Consider the following 27,720-nt stretch of genomic DNA (forward strand, 5'->3'; position numbering starts at 1 on the left):
TAGCTGCACACTACACATTTTGATTTGTTGCATTTTTATTTTCATTCAGTTAAAAATATTTGTATTTCTCTTGAGGTATTCTCTTTGATGCATGGGTTTAGAAGTGTGTTACTTATTTTAGAAGTACGTTATTTATTTAGAAGTACGTTATTTATTTAGAAGTATGTTATTTATTTTCTAAAACTTTGGGGTTTTTCTAGTTTTCTTTCTGTTATTGAGTTTTAGTTTAATTCACATATATGTGTGTGTGTGTGTGTGTGTGTGTGTGTGTGTGTGTGTATACACCCCTTATCCTATTCAGATACACATACATACATACATATATATAGATAGATATATAAATATCTATCTTTATATATATATATATATATATATATATATATAATTTTATTTGACAGAGAGAGAGAGACAGCCAGCGAGAGAAGGAACACAAGCAGGGGCAGTGGGAGAGGAAGAAGCAGGCTCCCAGCGGAGCAGGGAGCCCGATGCGGGGCTTGATCCCAGGACCCTGGGATCATGCCCTGAGCCGAAGGCAGACGCTTAATGACTGGGCCACCCAGGTGCCCCCTTACATATATTTTTAACACAATAGGATGGGTCATAATATACCTGTTGTCATGGAGATGCATAGAGATCTTATAAGTCTGTTAAGTAACTACATTTATTCCATTGTGTAGATAAGACCTTATTTAAATATTGAATCCACTGTTGATGGACATTTAAGGTGTTCAGTTTTCAACTATTAACAATGCTGCAGCAGTCTTGAATTAATATATATATATATATTATAAATATATATATATTTAATACATATTTGTATTCTTTTAGAGAGAGAGAAAGGGAGAATGAATGCATGCAAGTGGGATGGGGAGGGGCAGCAGGAGAATCTTAAGAGGGCTCCATGCTCAGTGTGGAGCCCAATGTGGGGCTCGATCTCATAAACCTGAGATCATGACCTGAGCTGAAATCAAGTATTAGACACTTAACTGACTGAGCCGCCCAGATGTCCCTGTATTTGTATTCTTAAGGAAGCTTCAAACAAGATAAATTTTTAAAGTAAACTCGCTAAGGAATAGGGTATGCATACTTTGAATGTTGATGGATATTTCCACGTATCTCCTCAGAAAGGTCATACCAGTACCACTGGAAATGTATGGGAGTGCCTGTTTCTCTCCATATCATTTCCAAATACTGCTTTCCTCTGGAGAGTATTCTCAGAGCAATAGGATGCTGCTAAAACATTTTGTATTGTTACGGGTATGATGAGTTCAGTGTTTGGGCGTCTTAGTTTGGCATTAGCATTAAGAAAATGGATGGAGTTGAGTGAATTTTGATGCATGGAGACAAATGTCATGATCCAGGCCTGAGGATTTGAAAGTCAGCACCAACGTAGTTGGATGGCAGTAGGAGTGTAGAGAAGGGATTAATGTTTCAGAGAAAGTGAAATAGGACTTCCTGGTGCTTGAATGTGAGGTTTGAATTTGGATTCAGAAGACAAGGATTTTGATGAAGTCCCAAAAGTTCACTTTTGCTTTTTGTTTCCCTTGTTGGAGAGGTGTCTTGAAAGAAATTGCTGTGGCCGATGTCGAAGAGGTTACTGCCTATGTTTTCCTCTAGGATTTTGATGGATTCCTGTCTCACATTGAGGTCTTTCATCCATTTTGAGTTTATCTTTGTGTGTGGTGTAAGGGAATGATCCAGTTTCATTCTTCTATATGTAGCTGTCCCATTTTCCCAGTACCACGTATTGAAAAGACTGTTTTTTTTTCATTGAATATTTTTTCCTGATTTGTCAAAGATTAGTTGACCAGAGAGTTGAGGGTCCATTTCTGGAGTCTCTGTTCTGTTCCATTGGTCTATGTGTCTGTTTTTGTGCCAATACCATGCTGTCTTGGTGATCACAGCTTTGTAATATAACTTGAAGTCAGGCAACGTGATGCCCCCAGCTTTGTTTTTCTTTTTCATCATTCCCTTGGTGACTCGGGGTCTTTTCTGGTTCCATACAAATTATCATATGGTTTCACTCATGCGTGGAACATAATCAGTAGCACGGGGGGCCATAGGGGAAGGGAAGAAAGTCTGAAGGGGGGAGAAATCAGAGAGGGAGACAAACCATGAGAGACTGTGGACCCAGGGAAACAAACTGAGGGTTTCAGAGGGAGGGGGGTGGGGGGGGATAGCAGGGTGATGGGTATTAAGGAGGACATGTGTTGTGATGTGCACTGGGTGTTATATATAACTAATGAGTCACTGAACACTACATCAGAAACTAATGATGTACTATACAGTGGTTAACTGAACATTATAAAAAAAAAGACAAGGATTTGCGTCTCAGAGATGCCGTTATTACTAACTTAGAGACCTTGATGAATTTTTCCAATTTTCATTTCCTTTATCTCTAACAGGTTTACTGTAAGGATTAAACAAGGCATTTTATATGATAGTTTTAAAAACTGTAATATCTGATGCAAACGTAAGTGGTCCAAGGTGATCTCATGTTATTTGGAGTCTGGCTTGTTAGTAGCATCTTTCCAAACATGTTGTGCTTGGGACCATGTTTGGAAGTTAAAGCTCAGTCTGTAGGCTTGGAAAAAAGGCATCATCTGTTGTAGCTTGAATTCTCTGTTGATTAGAGGATTATTGAAAAGACACTAATTGATGTCATAAGAATTAAATCTAAATATAATGGAATTACTTGGTTTTTAGTTGATAGACCCCAGTAAATAATAATGAAAATGATACCATTCTTGTCCTCAACGAGCCTTAAATCTGACAGGAAGAGGCTTGACATCTAAGTTTAATTAAATATACCTGGTGTTTTATTAGGACTGTGTATTGACACAGTGGAGAAAGGAGAGGCAAAGGAGGGAGTGGCCAATTCTACATTCCAGGGGAGGGAGGCAGTTATTTTAAGGGGATGTTGATTGAGCTGCAACTTGAAAGATAGTGGGTGTATAAGGCAGGACACTTAAGGAAGAAAGAGCAGAAAGATCAACTGCATGGATGGGAGAAAAATCTGGAAATATTCCAGCGTGATGGGACCTTCAAGAGGGTCACTGTGACTAGAGCTCAGGGAAAGCTGAGATGAGGTGGGGTGGGCGGCATTGGCAGCACCATGTTGGAGCCATGCCCTAGCTGTGATGGTGGTCTCCTCTGCCTTTCCCCAAATTCTGCCATCTCCAGTCTTGGTTTTCCTTCATTTGAATAATGTGCTTTCCTTCATTCAAATAATGTGCAACTATTCTGTGCCCCCAACCACCCCCCCCACTCAATCCTAAGCCTGAGATGGTTTGGTGAGATTTGATCATGATTTGAAGGATTGTATCATTGGTTCATATTGACCTTGCTGTGATATAATGATAGTTACGCCCAAGATTTATTTTTATGTGTTGGATGAAGTAAGTCTTCTGACCTTTGGTATTAACAGATTTAAAAGAAGCAGAAAAAAAAACATATTTTAACTCCTGGAAAAGAATAAATATGTGCCACTTCTCCCAAGCACAGTATACTATGACTTATGTGATACTGTAACCTAATGAAGCCTGAAGTGATTCAAAATACTGCATGCTGCATAATAATTCAGACAGATCGCTTGTTTGTGGTAGTGCCTGAAGACCGGCAGGCTCCCAGCGAAAAGACAACTGTCCAATATTCAGCATTTCTAGTCATGACCTGGCGGTTGGGCTTGCCTGCCGCTGCTCTGAAGCTGCAATTTCAGGCCCCCCCCACCCCGCCTTAAATGATTTGCTCTTTCTCATTATTTGTTTTCCTGTACTGTACTATCTTTTCTTTGTCTTTGGTCTCAGTTATCTTGCCGTGAGAGTAATTTGCTTGTTAACCTGTGAAGACAAGTTTGTCGTGCCTTAGTTTTTCATCCAAAGGAAATGTCACTTGCTGCTTATGCAAATTATTTTGACTTCATGGCATCATCAAAACGTATATTTTACATGGGGATATAGTCTGATGTTCCACAAATATAGACAGCCTTTCTTTTAATACATTTTAATTTAAATAAAACAAGAGCATAACATATATTTTATCTTTAGGTCATCAGGAAGTGCAAACCTTTCTCTATTCATACAAAGTCTTTATGTTTTTTTAAAGGTTTTATTTATTTATTTGACAGAGAGAGAGAGACAGAGAGAGCACAAGTAGGCAGAGCAGCAGGCAGAGGGAGAGGGAGAAGCAGGCTCCCCACTGAGTAGGGAGCCTGACATGGGACTGGATTCGAGGATCCTGGGATCATGACTTGAGCTGAAGGCAGATGCTTAACCGACTGAGCCACCCAGGTGTCCCATACAGAGTTTTTAAACATAGTAGTTTTCTTGACCTGGGTTCTAGGCCACATTTGCATCTTGTAGCTGGAGATGGTCATTTCCCCAGACTATCTGTTTTCTGAGGGGTGGGCTTGAGTGGTGGCAGCCCCTTTTCTCATGCCTTACATCGCTCTGGCCTGAGGCGTGGAGGGGCCATGGGCGTTCTGTATGATCCGCGTCGGAGCTCTATGTCCCAGGCCACAGTACTGCATACACAGAAGCCCTTCCTCCTGCCATCTGAGACCCTGTGCTCTGCCCTTTCTTGTTCTGGTATCAGCACCTCTGGGACACTGCTCTACGTCCACTCCATCCATCTCCGTCCTGACTTCACACAGTAGACACACAGGGGGCTTTTGCTGAGCACCTGCCCAGGTGATGGTGTGTGCTGATGTGCTGTAGACCTTAGGTGGTGAAGTCCGCTTCTGCCATCATGTGAATTCAGAATATGTCCAAAGTGCCAAAACCTATCCCTTTAAGATGTTCCCAGCTTCGCGTTTTCAGGTCTTTTCCGAAACATCCTATTTCCATTCCTTTTTTTTATATTTATTTTTAACACTCATCCGGCATACCATATTCTTTCATTTTGCCATTTGTTAAATGTATTTATTTATTGTTAACCTTGGACTGAGGAGTTGTCTCTTCACTCTTCTGTTCCTAGAGTCTAGAACTGTGTTTGACACATAGTAGGCACTTAACGAATGCATTTTGAATAAATGGGTGAGTGAAAACTCAGCTACTCTCTCTTCATTCTCTGTCTGCTTTCTTCTTTTCTCTACAGACTGGCTTTTTTTTTTTTTTTTTTTATGTTTTCAAGGCACAAACAGCACCAATCCAGTTTCCATGTCATAGCTCCAGCCACACTCACAGTCTGAGTTGCTGTTTCTCGCCTGAATCCCAGATTCCCAGGCACAGAGATGCAATTGATGCCGCTTGCATCGGGAGGGTGCCCTGGTCCAGCTGGTCATAGCCAAGCTGTCAGGGACAGAAAGAAGCTGCTAAGATTGTTTCCAGGATCTACTTTTCTGGGAAGGGAAGGAAATTCCAAGAACAGAATAATTATGCATTGAATGGGTAGCAGGTATTTCAGTGTTTCAAGAGTACTGATGAATACTTTTTAAATCGTTTAAAATTTCCTGAATATTTTAAATGGGTTCACAGAAGGGTATTGTATTAGCTCCGGCTGCCATAACAAGATACCATAGACCGGGTGGCTTAAACAACAGAAGTCTGTTTTCTCAGTTCTGGAAGCTGGAGTCTGGGTTCAGGGTGCCAGCAGGGTTGGGTTCTAATGAGAACTCTTGCTGGCTTGTAGATGGCCACCTCTCCGAACATGGCAGAGGGAGATGGAGAGTTAGAGCAAGCTCTCTGGTGTCTCTTCTTGTAAGGGCACCTCACTTATCCGGAGGGCCCACTCTCATGACCTCCCTAAACCTAATTGTCTCTCAAAGGCCAAGTACTCTCACATGGGGGGTTAGAGCTTCAACATACGAATTTTTCTGGGGGGCAATGGGGTGCAATTAGTCCATAGCAGGTGTTTTTTTTTTTTCATTTTTGTAACCTCAGCATGTAGCGAAGTTCTCATGGAGGAATTTCATGGTTTGAATTATCTTTATGTATTGTCTAATGGTGTAGGTGTTTTAATGCCTTTGTTCCGTTGATGATGGGCAAATGGTAAAATTTGGAAATTTTGGGGGTGCTTGGTGGCTCAGTCAGTTAGGCGTCTGCCTTTGGCTCAGATCATGATCTCAGGGTTCTGGGAGTGAGCCCTGTGGCAGGCTCCGCACTCAGCGAGGAGTCCGCTCCCTCTCCCTCTGCCTCTGCCCCTCCTCCTGCTTGTGCATGAGTGTTCTCTCTCTCTCTCTCTCTCTCCCAAATCAATCAATCATTCCATCAAATCTTTAAAAAAATGGGAAATTTTGGTTATTTGATAACCATGTAGTGAAGAAGAAAAATAAGTTAGGGTATTTATGGGCAAATAATTTTAAAAGGTGGTAACAGTGGAGAAAGGATTTAGAATTTGACTTAGGAAGAGCAATCCTATGTGGAAGTGTATGAACATACTTGGTGAACTACTGTTCCTAGGATGCACCCCTAAGCAGGGGTTTGACTTAAGAATAATAGCTTACAAATGTCGCTTGCTGTTTGACAATGTTAATGGACAGGAAGCGAGTAATGATTTGTAAAGTGATGTTGGAGCTGTGGTTAACACGTCTCCCTGAACACAGTGCAACGTGCAGAAGGAAGCGGCAGTGGCAGCTCACAGAGGAGGGAAGGGGCTTTCCTTCGTCATCAATTCCTATCTCACACATTGTTCAGTTTCTAATTCCCCTTAGCTCCTTTTCTGACAATGCAGAGCCTAAGGATGACCTCTGAGGAAGCTTTTAATGGCAGGTTGCAGATAAAATACAGGATGCTCAGTTGAATTTGAATTCCAGACAGATGAAGAATAATTTTCCAGTATGACGATGTTTCACATATTGCATGGGGTAAACACACACAGAGGAATTATTTGTTTTTTATCCAAAATTCAAATTTAACTGCTGTCTTGTATTTTTATTTGCTAAATCTGGCAACTTCACTTATAGCCACATTGTTTCATAAGAGGCTGTCAACTAACCTAGATGCAAAAAGTTCCTTGAGTTCATTCTTAGCAACTTGGGTTGGGCGAGGGGGGCAGGGGAAAGGAATGACAGACTTGCTGAAGAATATAGGCTTAAAACCAAGTGCAGGTGGAAAAATTTCTGTTGTTACTAAATGCTCTGAGTTGGTATTTGATAGTTTAAAAAAGTAACGCTATTTATGTGGCTCTGTATGTGGAATGTATGGACTTCAAAAAAAAAGTCACTGTACATTTAGAAGAGGAAAATTCTAAATCATAGAATGAAGCAGCCAGAAGGAACTAGATCATAGTTTAATCCCCCTCATTTTACAGAAAAAGAATTGAAATGACGAAGTGGAAATAAAGTCTTGAAGTCAGACCTGAAAAATGCAAGTTACATCACTTAATAATTAGGGGAAACGGGCAGGTGACTTACGCTGTCTGAGTTTTGGTTTCCTGCTTCCGGCAAAGTGGAAATGGTACTACTTGCCTTACAGAGTTCTGGTGAGGATTCAGTGAGTCAGTCTCATGCCCCTAGAACTGCTTTCCAAGGTGCCGATGCCCAGGGCTCCCCAGCTCTCCCCTGAAGGGCTGCTCAGCAGCAGCACAGCACAGCTTGCCTGTGAGGAGGTGCTCATTGTTAGGAGATGGTAATTGTTGGTCTCGGCTTATCATCAAAGTAGGGTATAGAGTAATTTACTTATGCAAGATCAGTTATAAGCTTTAACATTCCCTGTTAGCCAAAAAATGTAGGGAAGAGGAAATAAATAGTGGTCATCTAAAAAAAAAAAACCAAACAGGGCCCTGGGGTGGTTCAGTCAGTTGAGCATCTGACTCTTGATTTCATCTTAGGTTGTGATCTCAGGGTCCTGGGATTGAGCCCCAGCTGGGGCTCCATGCTCAGCCAGGAGTCTGCTTGAGGATTCTCTCCCTCTGCACCACCCCCCACCCTCATGCTCAGTGCATGCTCTCTCTCTCTCTCTCTCAAATAAATAAATAAGTCTAAAAAAAGAGAAACAAACAACCCCCCAAAACAAAACAAACAACAGCAAAACAAACTAGAGTGTCTCTCTCCCTGCAATTAGGAAGAGGAGCTCTGCCTAAGTAACTTAGGCACTTTTTGTGAAGCGGGGGATCTCCTTTGGTGTGGCTTGCTCAAAACCCTAAAACTTTGATTCTTTTCAATGTGAGATATGTGTTTATCCTATCATGTCAGTTATTTTCCCCAAACTACTCCTTTTTATATCCCATAAAGTGGTGGTTCTCAAAATATGGGCTCTAAGCCTGTAGCAGCAGAGCTGGGGAACTTGTTATAATGTGAATTCTCAAAAGCCCATGCAGCTTCCAGAATGAATGGGCAGCTCTGGAGGTGGGGCCTGGTACCGTGTGTTTTCACACTGTCTTTGTGATCCTGATGCCGACCAGCGTCTGAGAAGCACTGCCCTAGAGCTTTGACTCCCTACAAATCCTCAGGTCTGTCTGCATCTTGCTTTGACAACAACAGAGTTAGATATGTCTGCACTTTTGTCCACCATATCTAATTACAATTTGAGGACAGTCAGTAATATGGGAAGTTAAGTAACAATATGGGAGAGAGGGACATTTATATTCCTTAAGTGCATAGTTTGGGCCAGGTATCACACTAGACATTTTATATACATGATCCCATTTAATGCTCACAGCAGCTCTCTGCAGTTGGGACTACCCTACCACTTTGTAAATAATGAAACTGAAGTTCAGACAGGTCAAGTAATTTGTCTAAGCCCACATCCCTCTAAAGTGGTGGAGTAGAGATTTAAAGCCCGGTTTGGCTTTCAACCTTATAAAGATATGTAACAGAGTCTAGCTTTGCTTCTGGGAACAATATGAAATTGGAAGGACCGAAGACTTGTAATGACAGGAAAACTGAGCTGAGGAATTTCTCAAGCTTGTTAGAGGTAAGGGAACTACAGGTTGGAGGGGGCAGCTGTTAGGGGAGCCACGGCTACCGGTGATTCTGCATTCACACTCTAGGTGGGGGAGGGATAGGATATCCATGCACACATTTCTCACAGCCAAGTTTAAAACAATTTAAATGAAGCAAAGTATTCAATTAGAGATGCTTGAGGAAACCAGGCACGTATCATCTGTGTCAGCAGCGAAGGAGAAGAAAATATTTAGCCTTTGCAAGCTGGGACCACTTCAGCAATGTGTGATGATGTTGCCTCACGGAAGAGCAGAAGAATACATCGAATACCTTAGAGAGATTAATTTCCCTAGGAAGAAAAAATAAAACAAAGGAAGATCCTCTGATTACATTTAAATATTTCCTTGCCAATGCTTGGGGGAATTCTAGCATTCCTCTCCTGCAGAGGAAAGCTTTTGTGCCTGGGGAAAAGGTGATTAGGGCACCGTGCCTGGGAGGATAGAGATGAGGGAGGGGGTGGAAGGGAGGAAGGGGTGTTTCAATAGTAGCACAGGTGCAACAGTTCGGAGTGAGTGATGGCCTTACAAATGACCCTGGCACAGAGCAGAGGAAACCCAAGGAGAAGATTAATTGAATTACAGCTACAGTATGTGTGCATTTTATTTCTGCTGTACAGTCTAAATGGATTGTGGGGCTGGCTCACCAGCTGGGGTAAGGTCAGAATATTGAGGAAATGGGAGGGGATATAGATGAACAATTTTCCGGATGGGGAACAATCGTTGGTTGTTTGCTTTAGGGTAAAGCATTTTTGGGGTCTGAACAGATGCAGTTTTTTTTAAATCTCCTTTGTCTAAGAGCAGTCTAATTATTTTTCATGCCAGGGTGTGATCAGTATATAAAAAGTAGCATCTTCTAGTTTAAGACAATTTGGATAGGGAGCAACATATTTGCTTTTTTTGTTTGTTTGTTTTTAAAGATTTATTTATTTTAGAGAGAGAGAGAGAGAGAGAGGGAGCACAAGCCGGGGGAGGGGCAGAGGGAGAGTGAGAGAAACAGACACTCTACTGAGTGCGGAGCCCGACTTGGGGCTCAGTCTCACAACCCTGAGATCATGACCTGAGCCAAAACCAAGAGTCAGACGCTCAACCGACTGAGCCACCCAGGTGCCCCAAGCATATTTGTTCTATAACACAATTTTCCACTTTTTAAGAGAACTGACAGGATTTTTTTTCTTTAGGGCATTAAAAATGTCATTTGTTTTAAGAAAAATTAATGTCCAGACACCTTTTCTGAAGCAATATATATTGCAAAAAATATTTTCTTTGTGAATAGATTTTATGGTATGTAAAAAATTTTCAATTTTGTCAATGATTTCATATTTCCTCAGAATGTTAATCAAGTTAGTTAAGTGATGTGAACAAGTTGATACTCAAATATTTGCCTAATCTCTTAAAAGCATTGGTTTATTTGTAGTAATTAAAAGTTTATGGGATGCCTGGGTGGTTCAGAGGTTAAGTGTCTGCCTTCGGCTCAGGTCATGATCCCAGGGTCCTGGGATTGAGCCCCGCATCGGGCTGCCTGCTTGGTGAGAGGCCTGCTTCCACCTCTCCCACTCCCTCTCCTTGTGTTCCCTCTCTCTCTGTCTCTCTCTCTGTCAAATAAATAAATAAAATTAAAAAAAGATTGTTCAATTGCTCAATGATTTATATAGGTATTTAATTATCTGTTTAATTCCATTCATGTAATATTTTGTGTCCAGGTATCTTGCTGCTTTTTGAATTATTTTAATGCTTTCTTCAGTGCTCCTTTGGATAACTTAGCAAGGTGCAACCTCATGTATCTTGAGATCTAGCAGACATTGTTCTAATTCAGAAAATATGTATTAAGTCTCCTAAAAAAAAGTAGAGAGACATACTATGAAATAAGCACAAAAAAATAAATATAGTAGGATGGGTTGCAACATGGTTTGTTTGTTTGTTTTAAATAAACTTTTGAAAGGAAAGACCTGAATTCAAATCCAGACTTCATATCTTCCTCCCTCCCAGTGACCCTGGGTAAGTTACTTAAATTCTGACACTCAATTTTTTTGTCTGTAAAATTGAGACCATAATGACATCTTACATTGTTGTTGTGAGAATTAAACGAAGTTGTGTATGCTTAGCACCTAGAAGGTTTCTTGCATGTAGTAGACCTTCAACAGAGGCCAACCGCCCCACCCCTTTTCTTGCTTTAAAAACTGTTTAAGAGAAAATAATGGTATATTGGAAAGACTATTAAACTGGGTGTCTAACAGCTGGGGTCTAATCTAGCGATGTAATCTTAGGTCATTTCAGCCTCTCTGAAATGTGGCTAATTTGTGTCTAACATGTCCTCAGTCTGCCTTCTGAGAGTCACAGTTGCCCAGATGCTCTTCTCTTTCACGTTTGCGTTGACCTCCTTCATGGTCGCTAATGTTTTGGTCTGGTATGATCTTGTTAGTTGCTCAGCAGTCTCCCTCTCCCAGTCACTGTGCATCTATATAAACTCGTGGAGTACGTGTTTCACTGTGACTTAGATGACCCACTCTCAGGGGTTGCAGGAAGAGGTGTATCTGCCCCTGCCTGTTTAATAGGGTTGCTGTGAGGAGTTAGTAAAATAAGTGAAAGCCAGTTACAAAGTGGAAAGTGTGAGACAAATGTTCATTAAATCCTTGTACCTTTATTCCTAGAGCCCTGAATACTTTGTCCTTCCTTTCAAAAAGCGTAAATTACCTTGTGTGTTTGACTTCATTTAGTCTTACTACGTCCCTTTAAAGTGAAGGGCTAATTGCTTGGTTTAATAAACTTCTCCCTTCTGACAGTCTATTAGCTAGTCTCTCCTCTACAAATTGTGCAAAGTGACAGCAGGATTTGCTTTGAGGTTTTCGAGGGTTTTCTACTTAAAGTCTTTCCTAGGGAGTCTGGCATCAAAAGTATAAAGGAAGGAGGGGATGGCTTTTCGTTTCAGTTCTTTCTCTCTGCAGTTGGCAACACACTTTGATAAGGTTTTTGAGGAAATAAAAATAAAATTAATTAACAGTGCTCTAGAATCTGTTCTGTGAGCAATATATTCCCTAGGTTCATCCAGGCCCCCAGAATTCTAAGTATTAATGGAAGAAAGGGGTGCTCTCCATGTGTCTAGAGCTGTAATTCTGAGTTAACATTACAATCATCCTGCAATTTAGGAAATGGGGAGAATCTACATTCCTGCTTGGCACAGCATTGTGTTTTATTTATAGTCATATTTATATAGTACCTATACTATTGCAGTATTGTAACTACAATAACTCTTCCAGTACTTTGTTTCCTATTAGAACCTTATGTGATTTAATTCATCAGTATCCTCTACTAGGCTTTACATTTTTTGAGAACAGACTGCATCTGCCTGTTTTATAACTTGATTTCCAAAGCTCAGCATAGACTAGGCAGAAAAATATTCATTGAAAAACTGAATGAACACACGAGTTTATTAACACAGTGCCTAGAAATGGGATGATACCCAGATTGACGGTGTGTGTTGAATCTATACATCTTGGAATTTCACGTTCCATTTCTTGTTCCTCTCAGCATGTGTGATACTCAGATCGTATGCTTCTTTGAGTCTCAGTTATGAAGTCGAGTGCTAGGGAGTTCGTTATCATAGCACTGAATGCCTCGTATGCTGCTCCCAACACATTGGAAACATACTATAAAATGGGTTCTTTCCTGACCATGAATTTATCTGCTGTGGGATTTGTCATCTCCTAACTAATACTTCTTCATAGAGGATCCTGTGTGGTGTGGGAGTGTAGGCATGGGGGCAGGGATGAGTTGGGAATGAGAAATGGGAGTAGAGGCAACATACGGAGAACTCTGGAAAAGTCGTCCCTGACTTGTATTGGATGTGAGGGTGGGGAGAATTATAAACTTTCAGTCCACAAAAGCCAGGGATCAGGGTTATTGGTGAGCAATGTAACTGATAACATGTGTTGCATTTTTCTGTGTTGAAGAACAACTAACACGTTACAGCTAGTCATCAGAAAGAATTTCCATTATTTTGAGGAAAAGAACATTTTTGCATCATAGAATCACAAAACGGTAGAACTGGAAGGAAAATTTGAAACTACCTAATTCATTCTAATTATACTGTTGATGAAATCAAGACTTCCCCTAAGATCTTTATGAGCCTTATTTTAATTTTGCCTTCCACATTTATTTAGGTATTGTATGGAACACTTGGTATTATGGGGAGATTGCTCATACAGCAAGGAGTTCAAGCACAGTCCATGGTGACAATGAACACGCTAAACTGGATGGAGATGATATGATAATTGGGTAAGCAGTTACTTTACTACCTTCCCAGAAACCTTGTATGGTGCTTTTCTGTGGGAATGTTTAAGAATCTTTCTTACAAACCTCACTCAAACACTATTTTACTGAGGACATCAGGTGTCTGAAAGAACGGAACTAATTTGTGATTTTGGTGGCAACAACCCAAGGTGTTTTATCTTCTGAAGTTCATTTCCTCAAGGATGTTTTATTTTCATTATAATCAGCATTTTGGGGAAGTTGGGGGGTGGGGGAGGGTATTCTTTGAAATGTTCTAAATGTTACACATATAAGAAATACTGTGCTTTCTGATTCCCTGGTTCCACAAGGTAAGTCTTTCGAAACGTTGCTCTCTGAAATGATTAGCGCATCATTCTTTCTTATAAACTGATTTGAATCACCTCAAGTGTCCCCAGTACGATTGTCCTCAACTAACAATGGTACTTGGAAAGAGCCTGCATGTCACTGATGGCTAGAGTCCTCACTAGAGCAAGACAGAAGCTCTTCTGGGCACAAGGCTTTAGTCCACATCATGTAAAAATCTTGGCGCCTCTGTGGTATATTCACACTGAATCAGGGATAGATTTAATAGGATTTCTATTTGTGTCCATCAGGATTAAGAATGTAAATTGATGCTAACTGCATGACTGACATCTAGTGGATAGATGCCAGTGGTGCTGTTTACAACCAGGTTTCCTCTTTTCCCTCCTTTGGAGTATTACTTATATGGGGGAAAAAAATCACATTTGAAGAAATCAGGGTCTTAAATCCAAAGTTATAACACTAGAAATTACAAAAATATTAGGAATGGGAAACTCTGTAAATGAAGAATACACACTTTAGAGTTTCGAAAGAATATGTGGTAGGTTGGAGTAAAAATAACAGCACATATCAAAATTTAGGTTTACTTAGTTTGTTGGGAAGAATTGAAATACATTGACATGATAGCATAAACTTGTGAAATATATAAATATCCCAATAAATTGGAAGGTTTCTTAGTTTTTACTTGTGATTTCTTTTTTGATATTCACTTCCCTGCTTGAGAGATGCACTGAAAAAGGTCTGATCTTACTCTGATGTGAAATATCACTCGTGATTGTATAAACATGTTGAAACTCCTGTTAGAAGACTCAAATATTGATAATTGACAAGTAGAATGAATTTTTAGTTATTCATTTGGGTTTTTTTTGACTACCTGAAAATTTTTATTTGTTGTTATTAAAAATATGCCGAATAATTGACCATGCCAATAGGAAAGTTTAAGCACAAAATATTTTGGGAGAAAAGTGCCTGTTTTATTGTAATTAAGGTATTGGAATCCAGATGATTATAGAAATATAATGTAGATTATAAAGTTAAAGTCTGATCTTTAGGGAAAAGTCCTAGATGTTTTTATTTAAGGAGTTATTGAACATAGAGAAACAACAGACCAGACAAGGTGATAATGTAGACATTTGATTTGCAGAATGCCATTCTTGGTAAAAGTAGTTTTTAATTGTCAGGAATAAAATATATTTTAATATGCAATCTTGCTGATTTTTAAAATGCAAGTTTCCTTGCAGAAGTTTTTTTTGGGAAGAAATCACTTTCCTCCTCATTCCATTCCCTCTCTTAAGATGTATGAAATTTCAAGCAAAGGTAGAGTATTGTTTTAAAGGGTGTTTTGTCAAGGAGAGCAGCCCAGCTGTGTAAATTGCATTGTATGGGATACTCATGTACCATATAAAGGCATTTCATAATAAAAAAAGTCAGGCTGCTCATGATTCAGGGCAAATGGCTCATGTTTGTCTTTGTAAGTAGATCAGGTAGACCTGTTCCTGATCCTTTAGGTCACTGTTTATGTTAGGATTGGTTAGGGTGGACTTGCCATGGTGGAAATTCTGCCAACAGGTATAAAGAAGTGGCAAAAGTCAAGAATATTTTTATAAGCAGTTTCATGCTGACTGGAAAGGAAAAGACTGTGTTTGCAGATTGTGTCTTTTATATACATTTGTGCACTGATACTAAGAAAATCTTCCTTAGTGGTGATGTGACAAAGCTGATGATTATTATACCAAAATTATAAAGTTAGGCCATTATTTTTCCTCTTTTCTAAATTTAAATTTTAGGCAGTTAACATACGATGTAATATCAGTTCCTGGAGTAGAATTCAGTGGTTCATCACTTACATACAGTAACCAGTGCTCATCATAATAAGTGTCCTCCTTAATACCCATCACCCATCTAGCCTATCCACCACCCCCTCCCTCCATCAGCCCTCAGTTTGTTCTCAGTTTTTTTTTTTTTTTAAAGATTTTATTTATTTATTTGACAGAGAGAGACACAGCCAGCGAGAGAGGGAACACAAGCAGGGGGAATGGGAGAGGAAGAAGCAGGCTTCCAGCATAGGAGCCCGATGCGGGGCTCGATCCCAGAACGCCGGGATCACGCCCTGAGCCGAAGGCAGACGCTTAACGACTGAGCCACCCAGTCGCCCCAGCCACACCAGGCGCCCCTGTTCTCAGTTGTTAAGAGTCTCTTATGGCTTTTTTCCCTCTCTCCTTTATTTTCCCCTCTTATTTTTAAAATCGAGATATAATTTACACACAGTTGACATGTAGTGTTACAGTTAACAAATGAATACACCTGTGTAATCCACATCCCATATCAAGATTCAAAATATTTTTAGCTCCCCAGAAAGTTTCCTCAAACTTCTTCCCAGGCAAACTCTGTATCCTCCACCCTTGTCTCTCACTCCTGCCCCATAGGCAACCACTGTTCTAATTTTTTTTTTTAATTTAAAGATTTTATTTATTAGTTTGAGAGAGAGAGAAAGAGAGGGAGAGGGAGAGGGAGCATGAGCACAAGCAGGGCAGAGGTAGAAGCAGACTCCCTGCTGAGCAATCCCAAGCCTCGGGGATCATGACTTGAGCTGAAGGCAGATGCTTAACCGACTGAGCCACCCAGGCACCCCATGATTTCTTTTATCGTGTTTTGCCTTTGTAAAATTTAATGTAAATGGAGTCACAGGAATTAGTTTTTTTCTTAAGCGTGGTAATGTTATTCAGCTGAAATAGTTCAGTTGGATTTGTTTATGTTTGAATTTAGTTTTATGTTTTATTTCTTCAATTCTTATTTCAAATATGTAGAACCTTAATAGGCTTACATATATTTTTGGAAACACAGAAGTGCCTCTCCTATACTTCACCTGTTCCCTGCTACCCACCACCTCTTGTAAGTAACAACCTCATTGTTTTCTGGTTTGTCCTTCCCATGTTTCTGTTTTGCCGGTTTTCCTACCTGTTGTTTCTTCATATATAGAACTTCAATTTGTATCTTCAAAAAATAATTTCCATTTCTTTACTTAGAAATCACTTAGTTTCACTCAGTGTATCTGTATTTTCCTTTAAGTCCCTAAATATATTCATAATAGTCTTTTAAATTTCTTATCTGCCAGTTCCAACAGCTCTGTCATCTATGGGTCAGTTTCTATGGAATGTTTTATTTTCTTTCCTGGTATGGGCTGTCTTTGCGTTTCTTTACTTGTCCAATGATGTTTTAGTGGTGCTGGGAAAGCATGGCTACAACATTGTTGAGAGTCTGAGTTTTATAGTATACCTTTAAAGAGTATTGAGTTCTGCTCTGGCAGGTTGTTAATTTACTGGTAGATTACCATGACCCTTTTGAGATTTGTTTTTAACCTTTGTTACAGTTAGTGCAGAGTAGTCTTTACTCCAGGGCTAGAGTAGCCTTACTACTAATATCTGGGAGTTTTGAAGTTTGATTTGAGTGCCTGGAATGAGAGCTCACCGGTCTGGCTGGTTAGATCCTTTCTCTTGGGTACTGGCCTCTGCAAATGGCCTCTGTTTTGGCAGCCCTTCTGCTCCCTGCTTCTTCAGTTTAGCAAAACCACCATGTTCTGGTTGTTCTCCACCTCTCTGTGCCATAGTCTAGAATGTTTCTTCAGGCAGAAGGCACGTGTGGGCTTCACCTTGTGTGTGTGTATTTTCCTTCTTTCAGGGATTGTAGTCCTGTGCTGTTCGTTGTCCAACATCTGAAAAAAGTTGCTTCATGTGTTTTCTCCAGTTTCACTGTTGTTTGTGGCAGGAAGGCTAGTCTGTACCTGCTTGTTCCATCAGGGCTACAAGCAGAAATTCCTGCCACTATTTTTAATTAAGAAATGTCCACGTCACTAGGAATTTTAGTAATAAAATATCTCCATTTCAATATTGCTTGCTTTAGCCTTTGTATGACTACTTTTATTTGACAGAAGTAAACAAGCAAACACTGGAGATACAAAGGTTTCCAGATTTCCAAACAACTAAATACTTGGCATATGTATGTACAATTCCAGGAAGTAACAACAGTGGAACTTGACATTCTTATTAAAGAAAATGACATGAAGGTATTTCATGATGAGGTATTATTAATTTAGAACTTCCTTTTCATGCATCTCTTGGCATTTTATAATTGTAAGCTTCTCAGATTTAGTATACTGGAAAGAAAATGAAGGTAGGATGGTTGAATATGATGCAAACCTTGTAAGTGGAATTATAATTTGATATTTCCTGGTTGTGTACTTGTTTCAGTAGGAATGTAGTATTATGAATTATTTTTCTTCTTGAAAATGTGGCTAATAAATAATATATTATCATATTTTCCTTTGTAAAAGCAAACAAGAATGTTTTGCTTGAAATAAGGTGTATATAATCAAAGAATTTTTGTCATTTATGAGTATTATTAACACAAAAATATTATTATTATTATTATTATTATTATTTTGCTTTGATTGCTTATATGGTATATTGCATTTACATTGGAGCATGGGATGTAAGTAGAGGTGAAGTTACGAGGTGGGAAGTAGTAGAAATGAGAGTCCAGGTGGATATACCAGCATGAGCAGAAAGGCTGATAAGACCCTAGAGGGTAGAAGATTCAGTAAGGATACTGTATGACAAAGCATGGGAACTGAGTATACTACAGGGAAGGCCCAAGGAACGGTCCTTTCATGAATATCTATTGAGTATCAGTTGTACCAAACGATGTGTAGATTTCTGGCCTCAGTTCTGGCTTCCAAGGAGTTTACAGTCTATTGGAGAGACAGACATAAACCAAATCTTTATAATATAATTATCAAAATAAGTTTTGTCAGAGGTTAGCTTTTGTGTACAGAAAGAACTATTTAAATTAGTTTAAATTTTTTATTAAAATGGTTTCCTTGAAAGTTTATGTTTAACTTAGAAAGCCTGATAATCTATTTTACAACCTCCTGTACTTTTTCATTGTACCTATTTGAATATCTTAAACAGATTTCATCTCCTTAAAAAAAATATCTCTTTTAGGAATATCTCCTTAAAAAAATATCTCTTTTAAAAAATATATTTTTTAAAATATTTAAGGGAATTTTTATATTTATATATTTAAATAAAAATATTTAAAATATTTTTAAAAAATATTTAAGGGAATTCCCTTAAATATTTCAAAATCATCTATAAAATTAATGTGCTTTTAAATATTTTAAATATTAGGAAAATGTATAATCCTAATGAGAAAAACCTTCTAAAGTACTTTAAACAATTCTTGACAGTCTAGTCAATTAAACTTGGAAAGAAAATCAAAGTAAAAAAATTGATTAATACTATTAGCAAACTTAACCAAGTTCCTGACACATTTTAGCTTAAAACTTATTACTCTAAAGTTATTTATTTAAATTAAAAATGTAAGATTAGTTTGTCATATTCTCTAATAGATCATATCTTTTAAATATTACAAATATTTAAACATACACAGATTATCCTCAATTTAACACAAAATTTGTAATATAGGAGTCCTTTACATCATAATTGTTATATTTATTTCCAGGTCTTCCCAGACACCTACCTACTAAGAGAAACAGATTTATTGTCTTAGGTGAGTTAGGGTTGATAGATCAACATTTCATAACTATAACATGGTTGTCACCTTTGGTGGGTTGAATGTTTCTGCATCTAGGATTTGAGTTTGTGAAAGAAGACCTGTCTACTGATTTATGTTGAGCACAAGATAGACATAAGGAATAATTTTGTAGTCACTTTGACAAAAGGAAACTCCCAAGTCTGTAGCCTCAGGATGAGATTCCTTTTGCAACCTATAGTCACTGGGTTTTATCCTTTTATCAAACATTTTCTAATGTATTATAACTTTAATCACTTGCATGGATGAGATTCTGCTGTCCATACACATTTTCTATCACCACTGGATTGGATTCTCCTAGTCTTTTTATTATCTGGTTCTTTTTACTTCTGGTTATTGGCTGTAGCTCTAAACTCTTTGATTCACTTTGACTTAAGCTTAGTATCAAGGAAATGGACTTCCATAAATACAAAGATATTTGGAAATTTTGAACAGTTTTTTTGAACAGTTTAAAAAAAAAGCTCCAAACTTCATCACTATAAAAGTTACAAAGGCTTCAACATCATGTTTCATTCAGTTCATTCATTCATTCTAAATAGAGATATGTGTGGAGTGTTGTGAACATAAGAAAGAAAGTTTACCTCCTTTTTAGATTAATGTCTTTTCTCTCTGACTTTTTTTGAAACCTGTGCTTATTTCTATTTTAATACTTTTTAAAAGAACTTTCTTACTTTTTCTGGTAGAACCTGTGAGCTTTCTGAGATACTGAGTTGTGCCTTCTTTTATGTTACATCCTAAGACCTAGCACAATGCTGGCACACGATGGGACTTTATTTGTTGAATAAGGTCTTTAATATTTTAATAAATATAGTAACATTGAAGAAGCTTGATTGGAATAAAGTGAGATTGGAAGCAGGAACACTGCTTAAAAGAATATTTAAATAATCTCAATGATAGATGATATATAGTCATTGGGATTAAACATTGTTTAATGTTTAGGAAATACATTCAGGAGGCATTTACTTAGGAAGTAGGGTTGATAGGACTTGATGACTGGCAGATGTGGGGGAGTGTGAAGTCAAGAATGACTCAGATTTATACCTTTAAAGACTGGTTAGATGATCATAATGCCATTAAATGAAATTGGGACTCAAGAGGCACAGATGTATTTCGGAGAGGATAGTAAGATCAGTTTTGAATATATTGAGTTTGAGGTAAGTATGGGTTATCCAGGTGGAAACTTCCAGGTAGGTTGTTGGAAAGAAAGTTTTAGAACTCATAAGTCTAGGCTAGGATAAGATTTGCAATAATCAGTCTATGGATGATTATTGTAGTAGGGGAGTTGTTGGGATTCTCAAGAGGGAATATGTAGAGGAAGAAGAGAAGAATGTGGTTATTGTAACCTAAGGGAAAATCAAAAGTTATCAGCTTTTGGCCTGATGTAAGTGGAGATCAGGAAGGTGAACGGATTAAGGAGAAAGATGGGAAAAAGTGTGAGGAAACCCCAGAGCCTGGTTATTATGGTAGCTAAGTGGACAGATTAATAAATGGTCTCAAACCCATCAAATAAAGACTGAAAAGAGATCTTTGGATATTGCAATTAGGAAGCCCAGTGACCAAGTTAGGAAAGACCATTATACACACATTAGTGTACAGAAGGCCTACTAGGTTTCCTTGATTTATTGGGAGTCAAACAAATGTGAATTTGAATCCCTACTCTACCAGTTCTGACAGTTTTACCTTAGACAAGCTCCTAAAGTTTCTCTTTTTATTTTTTTTAATTTTTTTAAAAAGATTTTATTTATTTATTGGACAGAGAGAGACACAGCGAGAGAGGGAACACCAGTAGGAGGAGTGGGAAAGGAAGAAGCAGGCTTCCCGTTGAGCAGGAAGCCCGATGTGGGGCTCTATCCCAGGACCCTGGGATCATGACCTGAGCCGAAGGCAGATGCTTAACGATTGAGCCACCCAGGTGCCCCCAAATTTCTCTTTTTAAAAAAATTTTAATTCTAGTACAGTTCACATATAGTGTTATATTAGTTTCAGGTGTATGGTATAGTGATTCAACAATTCCATACATTACCCAGTGTTCATCATGAGAATGCCCTCCTTAATGCCCATCCCTTATTTTGTCCGTACCCCCACCCCCTTCCCTCTGATAACGATCTCTTCTCTATAGTTAAGGCTTCTCTAGTTTCTGACCCATAGTTTACTTTGGTGTAAAACGGGAATAAATTCTCATGATGCTGTTGTGGGGATGAAGGGAAGAAACCTACGCTTTCTAGATACAGTAAACTATATGGAGAGGATGTGCATTTTGACAGAGAAAGAGAATAGGTGAATGGTTTTGGAACTTGGGAAAGATGAAGCAAATCCCTTCTTCCTTTTTCTCATATAATCTGGCCCTTGACTTCACTGTATACTAACCAAGTCCATACTAGTATGCTAATAAATAATACATAAAGCACAGGCCTCAATTATGATATTTGTTGGCAGGCCTGAAATTATAAGTACTATTTATAAATTATTTCTAGAGGAAAATATTTTTTAAGTTATAACCACATCACACCTGGACCTTGGAGCAAAACTAGTTTGTCAGTTGAAGATTGCTTACATTGGCCTTTCAGATTGTAATCCTATTTTCCACCTAGTGTATAGAAGTAATTCCCATTTCATTAAACTTTGAGTGTGCGTGTATGTGTGTGTGTGTGTATGTATGTGTACGTGTGTGTAGAAATACAGAATAGAGGATGAAAATTCCCAGTGAAGAATATGGTGTTTGAGAATCACAATTTATATGTAAAATAAGGAAGAAGCACATGGAATTCAAGAGTCAGGAATATTTCTCTAAGTTTTTCTGAAGGTAAAAACTTCATAAAGTTTTTATGTAAAAAAATTACATAAAAATTATATTAAAATGAAACATGATGTTGAAGTCTTTATAATTTTTATTTTTATTTTTTATTTTTTATTTTTTTAAAGATTTTATTTATTTATTTGTTTGACAGAGATAGAGACAGCCAGCGAGAGAGGAAACACAAGTAGAGGGAGTGGGAGAGGAAGAAGCAGGCTCATAGCGGAGGAGCCTGATGTGGGGCTCGATCCCAGAACGCTAGGATCACGCCCTGAGCCGAAGGCAGACGCTTGACTGCTGTGCCACCCAGGCGCCCCTGAAGTCTTTATAATTTTTAGAGTGATGAAGTTTGGAGGTTTTTTTTTTTAAAGCTGTTCAAAAAAAACTTTTCAAAACTTCCAAATATCTTTGTATTTATGAAAGTGCATTTCCTTGATACTAAGCTTAAGTCAAAATGAGTGTCTTTTCTACAACTTCCCTCACTTCTCTAACCCCTACTTTGACTCCGAAAGATTTGGGCAGTGAATGAAGAGTTCAAAGCTAAACTGCAACTATTTCAAAGTCAGATACTCTAGAAACCAGGAATTTAAATTTTTGCAGATATTAACAATTATATAAATTTGAAAAATTTTCCTGTAAATTGTCTATTTTCCTTTTTCTAAATGAAATGCAGCAACAGAGCCATGATGTGCAAGGATCTGCTGATGTTTTGGGGGAAACCATACCTGCCAAATTGAGGATACAATGGGAGCTGAGTATAAAATTGGTTACAAACCTAGTTTTTGATAAACTACATGAGAGTTCCAACAATTATTTATTAAGTTTGCTTTATAACATCCATTAAAAACAGCACTTTCAGCAATGGGAAAATGGGGAAAAAAAGAACTCACTAAAATAATTTATTTAGCGTTTGTTATTTGTGTTTTCCTAAAGCAATCAGGACCATGACAGTGGATTTTCTGTCCCCCTTTCCTCACCTCACGCCAGCTTTGGGTTCTTCAAGGCAGAACAAACACTAAGAGTATTGGCTGCCACAGTGTTCCTCACTGGCAGTTTTCCTGTGATCAGTTACTGAGTAATTTATTACTAGTGAATAATCAAGTCAGTATTGTTATGGGAAATATTTGCTGCTACTAGTAAGGCCAGTTAGGCTCCCAATTCTCCTGAAGTGTATTGTATAATAAGAAAAAAATTTTAATGATTCTCTCTTCTTACTACACACAGAGCCCCCTCCTTTTTATCTGAAGTCCCCATTCCCCTTAACTCAAATAGTCATTTCCCTGGTTCTCACCTCTGGCTACTTATTTGAATCCCTTTGGGGAGCTTTTAATGATCTCCATGTCCAGGCTACAACCAAACCAATGATATCAGATCTCTGGGTATGAGTTTTGTTTTTGTTTTATTTTTTTGAACTTTCTGAATCTCTTCAAAGCGTACCAATTTAGAGAACCCATTATTCTAAACTCTCTTCGTGGAGCTGGGATAGTAGATTCATGTCCAGTCAGGGGTGGAAGTGGCACTGTGGCTGTAGCCTTTCAGTCAGCTGATGCTGGGAGGATTGTTGTGAGCTGAATTGTGTGCTCTCCAAATCTGTATGTTGAGACCCTAACCCCCAGTACCTCAGAATGTGACTAAATTTGGAGATAGGTCTTTAAAGAGTTAATTAAATTAAAAGGAAGTCAGTAGGGTGGGCCGCAATCCAATACAAATGAATGTATTTGAAGAGGAAATTAGGACACAGACACACACAAGAGGTAAAGAGCTTGTGAAGACATGGGGAGAAGATGACCACCTCTAAGCCAAGGAGAGAGGTGTCCGAAGAAATGAACCCTGCTGACATCTGGATCTCAGACTTCCAGCCTCCAGAACTGTGAAGAAATAAATACCCAATCTGTGGTACTTTAGTGTGGGAACACTAGCAAACAAACACAAGAATCACAGTGATTGTAGGGAGTAAGAAGAGAAAGAAGAAAAGGAAGAGCCAAAAAAATAAATAAATAAATAAAAAAGAAGAGGAAGAAGAAGAGGGAAAAAAAAATCCCTGTGAAAATGAAGTTCTCTGCATGGAATTTGTTGATGCCAGAACTTCCCTGCTGTGTGGACATGTCTCCTGGGAACTTCCTCTGTGATGAGGCAATTTAACTGGGAGCAAATAGCTAGGGACCTAGACCTATGCCTGATGATTATTGTAAAGACAGAAGGAAGAGTGAATTTGTTCTACTGATTTGCTTGGCTTGAGGACTCTCCACATACTCACTTAACCCAGTGGTTTATAAACATTTAGCCACCAGGCTAGTCTTGCAGTTTTGTGCTAGGATGCTTTCCATAAGTGTTCCATATGAAATTACATTATAATAAACTCCTGAAGGAAGGAAACCATATCTTATTTATTTTTATGACGTACTAAATGGCACATAGCAGGCACTGAAGAATGCTTGTTGAATGAATACATTGATTTATTAGTGAGTAAATAACCTATTGTATTGAATCTAAATTATTTTAATTGTTTTTTTCAAAATACTTTTCTGTTTATCCTCTTCAAAATATATCTTTTCTTCCACTTAACCTGCTGATACAGAACAGTGTCCCACAAATGACTTGCCTTTTGTTCATACTATGTATTGGCTTAATGTATTGTCTCACTTGAGTTGCCCTTCTTCTGTTTTTCAAACTTCATTTCTCATGTCTACTTGGCTATAAACCATGGATCCCAGTCTACACTCAGCAAACATTCATTGAGCCTCTGTTCTACACCATGTACTGTGTTAGATACCAGGTACACACAGACAGATCCAACAAGATTTCCTGTCTTCTAGGGTCTTGCACCCGAGCTCGGGAGAAAGATGGGTGAATAGTTAAAATACAGTGTGCTGAGTGCAACAGTAGAAGCAGAAAACAGATGCTATTAGATAATGGGGAAATAGAATTTAGATTTATATGGGGGCTCATGGGGAGCAGACAGTACAGAAAGTGAATTAAATTGATTCCAGAAGGTTATTTGGGAATTACATGGGTGAAGAAAGTGTGTAGGATGAATGCAGAAAAGGAAATAGCCTAGATTAAAGCCTGGAGACTCGAGGCTTTGGAGACTCTTTAGCACATGTATGTTTTTTGTTACTGAATCAGCTTCTGTGGTCTTGAAACCAAGGAATGGGCGCCATAGCCCTTCACGCACACGGCTCAGGAAAAGAGGAGAGCACTAGTTATATAAAGTACCCCCAAGACGAAAGGAAAGAAGTGACAGGAAAGAAATCTGGGGTCATTGCATTTCTTGGTTTGGTCTATAGGTGACATCACTAACCCAAGCAAGTTCTTTCTTTGGGCCTGCCTCATGTATTTCCTTATTTACAAAGCACTTTTACATCCATTGTCTCTTTTGAGTCTCACAGTAACCCTCTGAGAAAAATAGTTGCTTCCTATCTTGAGGCTGAAGAAACCAAGGTTTAGTAAGTTTGAGTCATTTGAACAAATTCACCCAGATAGAAAGTTGGAGATCTAGGATTCACAGCAGGTTCTCTGACTCCACAATCTAAGCTCTTTTCCTTACAACATGTCCCCTTCTATAAGACATAGGAACAATTTTAGGAGAAAAGGGAATATGAGACAGACCACTTGAAAGTGTAGGAATTCCACATGTGCAAAATTTAAGGGGTGATGTCACCTGAAATGATTCCAGGGAGGTATGATAAGGACAGTTCATCGTTCCCCCAACAGGAAATATGTGATTGTCAGTCTATCTCACATGTCCTTTATTTAAGATATGTTGCATAGACCACATGTTCATGTTCTTCAGTGCCACAGAAGCAGTGAGATGACAAACTATACATCCGGGGGGGGGGGGGGTGACAAAGAGTGGTGAAGAGCAAGGGGATCTTGAGTTAGACTTGGGTTCACATCCTGGCCCCACTGTTGACAGTTTGGTAAGTTACTTCAGTTTGCTGTGTGTCACTTTCCTTCACCTGTAAAATATGGATAATAAACTGAGCTTTCTCCCAGGGTTGTGAAGATTCAATGAGTCAGCATGTGTGAAATGCTTAGAACAGTTCCTGGCAAATAATTACTAAGATGCCAACAATTATTTTTGTTATTTCTCTCCTCCTAAATCTGTGGGAATCAAGTGGCAAATCTCTTTTGGCTCAATAATCTTGTTTCAATATCTGTTGATACTGCTTGATGCCAAATGTCACATCACCCTCTCAACATACAAGGACATTTTACCCTGGAGAGTTTTGGAATACTTTCTTGTGTTGGTAGAGACCCTATTACCTTATGGAACATTTAAATTTGACTGACTGACAAGTCCCAGGTTAGAATGATTTTCTACTAAATATAAAGTTCCAAAACTGTGTCCTGGGCATATTTATTGAATAAGAATACTTCTAATATTTAGAGTCAGTTGTTGTAAATGAAATCTTAATGGGCTGAATAGAAAACATTTAAAGCAGGAAACATTTTGTAAAGGTATACATTAGGGCCTAACTATTGGAGATGAATATTATGTGATGGAAATGATGAGTTTAATTTTATATGCTTTATTACTTGGACTATACAGTAAGTTAAATTTATGCCTTAAAACAGTAAGTGTCTTCTTAAAAAGGTTATATCTTTATAAATTGATGCAAAAAATTTTCTTTCATTAAGAGCGTAATCAGAACTTTTTGTACTACGCCAGTCTTGTCATCTGGAAAACATATGATGTTTATACAGTTTTCAAAGATACATGTGATTTAGTTAGGTGCCCAGAGACTGCCACATGAATTGTTAATTTCATATTGCCTACAACAGTCATCCCCTCAATGTTTGCAGAGTTTATAGGAGATTGGTTACAAATGTGATTATACCAGCCATTCCTCAGACCTGACACCAGTTTCAAATTAAAAACTGACAGACCTCACCTGCTCCTGGGTTCACCCACAGGTCACCTTCTTGTCACTTCAGCTCTCCCCCCATTAAAATGACATCTGTGTTCATAAAGGGACCAAGAGGGGCTGTGAGTTGTTAGAATTGTTGAGGAATAAGAATAAGGTGTCGTCTGCCCAGATAATATAGTGTTCAACTTTGGCCTTTGAGGGACAGGAGGCCAGCAACACCCAACGGTGTTTCCAAATACAAGAACGAAGGCCCAGAGGTCACCCGTTGCTCCTAATACAACCCATGGAATAGAACAAACATGCCACTGTGAAGAATATGTATTCACATCAATAACAGGAAAGAAGCAAATAGAAATAATGATTTAAAAAATATTCTTCTGAGATAAAATATTCTTCAGGTGTTTTATTAATTTTACCTAAGAAACAAAAATGGTGATTTATTTTTTTCTTTTAAGAAGTGTAAGAAAGCACAGAACAATGCAAATGTAAACTAAGTGAAAAAAATGTTTGAGTCATCTATACACAGCCTTTGCCTCGAATAATTTGCCGTATGTTAGCTGTAATGCTTATATAAAACATTACAGTATATTATCTTCTTCTTATGAAATATAAAATGCTTGTAGACCTTATTTCAATTAACACCCCCCAGTTAAAGAATAAAGGAAAAAAGATAATTTTTAAAGAGATAACTAGATGATAAAGCATTGGAAATAATGTCTCAGTTTTGTATCTGATACTTGGGACAGTGCAATGTATTGTGGACATTTAATAATGTCCAAAGGAGATACCTGGTCATTTGAAAAAGTCACAGATCTGAAAAATTATATTAAAAATTATGATTAGGAAAGTGATTATTGTTACTAGAACTTAAGTGTCTTAAATTTTTGGAAACACAGAATTATTTGTTAAAGCCTTTAAAAAAAACCCATATTAACCCATATTAACAAATTTTGGCTACATCTGCTTGCAGGGCATGAG

The sequence above is a fragment of the Ursus americanus genome, chromosome 2 (assembly GCF_024610735.1).
Source record: "Ursus americanus isolate L20-20 chromosome 2, mUrsAme1.1.p, whole genome shotgun sequence".
NCBI lineage: Eukaryota > Metazoa > Chordata > Mammalia > Carnivora > Ursidae > Ursus > Ursus americanus.